Source organism: Papio anubis, chromosome 8, assembly GCF_008728515.1.
Source record: "Papio anubis isolate 15944 chromosome 8, Panubis1.0, whole genome shotgun sequence".
NCBI classification, from domain to species: Eukaryota; Metazoa; Chordata; class Mammalia; order Primates; family Cercopithecidae; genus Papio; species Papio anubis.
In genome coordinates, this window is record NC_044983.1 from 66,096,105 (window position 1) to 66,100,679 (window position 4,575).

Below are 4,575 nucleotides of genomic sequence, written 5' to 3' on the forward strand. Positions count from 1 at the left end.
TGTTGGTCAGGCTGGTCTGGAACTCCTGACCTCAGGTGATCTGCCCACCTTGGCCTCCCAGAGTGCTGGGATTGAGGCACCGCGCCTGGTCTTTCTTTATACTTTCTAACTGAATCCTCGGAAGTGCAGGAAATCGTAAGACAAAAATTTTTCTCTCTCAATGCTGTGGTGTGTGAAATGGTCTTTTGGTGACATAAATTGTAATTCGTCCTTTTTGGAGGTCTCGCCCTAACAGGGGGGAAGGAAGAAAACATGACTGAAGGCTGACTCCACACAAGGTCTTCTGGAAAGATTGTCACATATCACCACCCAGTAAGGGAGTGACTATCCCACTTCATGGAATAATAAGCGGAGTCTAAAAGGAACAAGTAACTGGCTACAAAAGTGGGGTACCGGGGTAAAATCGGGTTCAATCCACCTCAGATCTGTGCCAGGTGGTCCCAGGCAGCACACTCTGGTCCCATAGCAGCAGCAGAGCCAGCGCAGGGTCCCCGACGCTCTCCACCAACCCAGTCTTCCCTCAACTCTGATCTTGATCGCTTTTCTTGGCTGCACAATGGCCTCTCCTGTGATTAACGTCTTATTTTTTGATGAGGATCCTTAGCATACAGCAGATAGATTGTTTTCCAGAGGATATATAAATGAAGGGTTACTTAATGTTTAGAGCAGGGAGCAGCAAACTTTCTCTTTTCCTTTTTCTTTTGGTATATAAACTATGTATTAGCAGACAAGGCCACAGACTTAGTGCTTCTTGGACACAGCCATAGTATGGCCACAGTGGCCAGTGGTCTTGATGTGCTGGCTACAGACACAAAGACCTCAGAAGTGGCGCAGCCCTCTATGCACTGGAATCTTCTTCAGTTGCTCCAGTCTTCACAGAGCTTGTTATCCAGATCCTTGGCCAGGACCTGGCTATAGTGTCCAGCCTTTCCATCCTTCTGTCTGTTCAAGAACCAGTTGGAGATCTTGAATGCATGGATTCTGCTTAGTGGCGGTCATATGTTCCACCTCATCCTCAGAGAGTCCTGCGCTCTTGGTGAGGTCAGTGTCTGCTTTCTCAATACCACATGAGCATATCTTCGACCCACACCCTCAATGGCAGTGATGACAAAGGCTATTTTCTGCCAGCATGGATGTTGGTGTTGAGTACTCGCAAAATATGCTGGAATTTCTTAGGGATCACGAGAGACAAGGCAGCAGCACAAGCTGCACAAAAGTGTGCAGGCCTCCTGTGGAAGAGCAAACTTTTTCTGCAAAAAGCCAGATCATGAATATTTTAGCCTTTGTGAAATACGTGATCCCCGTCCTAACTACTCAATTTTGTCCTTGTAGTGGGAAAACAGCCACAGACAATATGAAACAATGCGTGGGCTGTGTTCCAGTAAAACGTTATTTAAGCACGCAAATGTGAATTTCATGTAATATTCATTGCTTACAAAGTGTTATTCTTCTTTTGAGTTGTTTCCAGCCATTTGAAGATGTACAAACCATCCCTAGCTCATGGGCAGTTCAAAAGGCAGCGTGGATCATCATTTGCCAAGCTCCCCACCTCTCAAATGGGTGGAGTGTTCAAATGTCCAGGCTGTTGAAGTGAGCGCCACTCACTCTACTAGGACAGTTCTAAAGGGCATACATAAACAGAGATCTCAGCCAATAAACTCCTACTTGTACGTTAACATGTGTGGACGGTAGGTGATAAGTGATCACAGAAATGCATCTTCTAGATACCAGGCAATACCGAATATCCTCCCAAAGCTGGAATTCAGTTAGTACTCCTGTTTCTGGAAGGCATCCTTGCACTAAGCATGAGGTCTTGTTATTTCCATCTCCATTCCAACCATCTCTCTAAGAATCACTCATTCTGGGCCCTCAGTACCTGCAGTGCTCCCCTTTATTTATTTATTTTTAATCTGCTGCATTTTTAAAAAGTTTCAATGGTTTTTGGGGTACAGGTGGTTTTCGGTTTCATAGATGAGTTCTTTAGTGGTGATTTCTCTGAATTTAGTTGTGTTCTCCTTTAAAGACCACCTGTCACCCCACGCAGCCCCTCCCTCCGGTGGCCACACTAGAATTTGAAGCTTAAACTAACTCCCCTCCCTGAATCCTTCACATCCTGTTCCCTGCCCCATTCCTCTACCTTCTTACCCTCTTTCACCCCATTTCTTTTACTGCCTCAATGGCAACGATTATTCCACCCATTGGATCCATGATCAATTGCTTCTATTACTTTTTCACTGTGCTTCACCCAAATCAAATCCTCACTTTCCTTATCCAGACTAAATTTCAACATCAATCCTGATACTGTCTTCTTTGCTTGCACACTGAGTCTAGTTTTTAGCACCTGGGTGGTGTCTTTAATTCAGATAGGACACAAGGGAGAAGATGTGGGAAGTAGAAAAGATTATGTAAACCCCATACTCTCCCCATTGGCTGCACTGCCCATGCCTGGTGATGCCTTTTGTGCTAGGGGCTTTGTGTGCCACTATGGCCCTGGGACTGCCTGCTCTCTAGCCTGAGTCTGGGTCCACAACTCATCTGCTCTTCCAAGCAACAGGCCCAAGGCACAATCAGAGGAGAGAATGTGAATGGAGCTGGATTTTCCAAAATTATCTGGATCACTGTCTTCATTTCCCTTAGCTCTTTCAGGTATATTATTCATGAAATAAATCTGAGCAGAGAATAAAAATTAGATGCTGAGTACACAGCAGAACTCTTCTCTTCACAGTGGGGTAACTTACGCCTCTGGGCCAAAAGAGAGATGACCTAGGACTTTCTACTGGGAAGTAGTAGGCTTGAGAAGTAAACTAGTGATTCTATCCCTTACAACTGATAATCTAATCTGATGCACTCTTAAAGATACAGAACATGTTTCAGAGCAAGCAAAATGTGTATATGATATGACACTATTTTTGTAACCAATAAAAACATTCATACTAAAAGAAAACTAATCTAAGAAACAAAATAACTGCCTTTCAACAGGTCAGTGTGATTAATAGATGATAAGGTATTACACTTTATATATTTGAGTTTTATAAATCATTCATATAGTTACATGAAATTGTACTGAAGAAATCCATTCAAATTGATGTAATTATGGGCACTGGTATATAAACTAAGAACTGACTAAAAGACCAGCAGAAAACCTGTCATGCTTTAAGTTAAAGGCAGGCACTGTGAACTCTTTGATATCTGGCATGCTGTCAACTAGAAGCTTCAGTGAGTGGTTCTTTGATCTACCCATTCAACATTATTTGATCCAAGTTCCTGGAGGGCAAGGTCTATGTCTTACACATCTTTTTGTTTTAAAATTCCTTGTACCTTGTTCTGTGCCCGGCATGTAGTAAACTCAAAAAATAGAGCTGAAATGAATCAATGAGTGAATGAATGAATATGGTAGTGAGGCTGAGACACTACAAAATTCTGAATTGGTTTTTGGTTTTTTTTTTTAGAGACAGGGTCTTGCTGAGGCTGGAGTGCAGTGTCACCATCATAGCTCACTGTAGCCTCAACCTCCCGGGCTCAAAGGATCCTCCTGCCTCAGCTTCCCAAATAGCTGGTATTACAGGTGTGTGCCACCACACTCCACTAATTTTTAAATTTTTAAATTTATCCCTATGTTGCACAGTCTGGTCTTGAACTCCTGGGCTCAAGCGATCCTCCCACCATAGCCTCCTGAAGTGCTGGGGTTCCAGGTGTGAGCACAGTAATACTAGTGTATCTGGCCTGGTTTTGTTTTTAAGCCAAGAAAGCCTAAATTATATTCAGTATGTATTATATTCTAACATTGTGCCAAATCGTAATTGTCAATTAAATTAATATTTTTAAAGTGGTCTTGAAGTTAGTAATAAATACCTTAATTCGGTTTTCAGGAGGAAAAATGAAGAGCATTTCATTAAAACAGAGAAAGTAGTAAAATGAGAAATAAAATGAAAATTAACTATGAATCTCCAAATATATAAGTTTTACTTTAAAAAGGAAGAGTAAGATATTATCAGGTAGATAATTATATCTGAGCATAAGTAGGGATGTGTTCACATGAATGGTTTACTAAAATCAGATATATAAGGTATAACACCTTTTCATTTACTAATCTTACATCTCTATTTAAAAGCAGTTAAATTTTCTCAGATTATCTTTTAGTATGAATGCTTTTATTGGTCAGCAAAATAGTGTTATATCATTTAAATATTTTAGTACCAAAAAAAATACCCCAAGCAAATAGCTCGATAACCTGCTGCTTGAATGTTCTAAAAGCCCTTACAAAGTGTCTTGATGTTATAAAAAGTTGAGTAGTGATTTCCCACAATTTGTACAAGTGGTACTCCTCCTCCCAGCTTCTGCCCCTGTTCAATTTCTCTCAACTTACTGGAGCAAACTATTTATGCTGAAAGTTGGCAGTAGGAGGAAGATGCCAGGAGAGGAGCTCTGTGGTCCCCAAATTTATGACATAAGCCGTGTGACACTCCTTCAATGTGATAGCAAGCCAGTGGTTTACATTCACTTTCTAGGAAGTCAAACCAGGCAGGGTATATAACTGGGATGTTGTGGCTTTTCCAGCTTCATAAATTCAGTATT

General features: G+C 41.5%; 1 pseudogene; it reads right to left on the minus strand.

Moving 5' to 3' along the window:
• Window positions 1–2,443, minus strand: LOC110743891 (annotated as a pseudogene).
• Window positions 2,444–4,575: the final 2,132 nt, after the last annotated feature.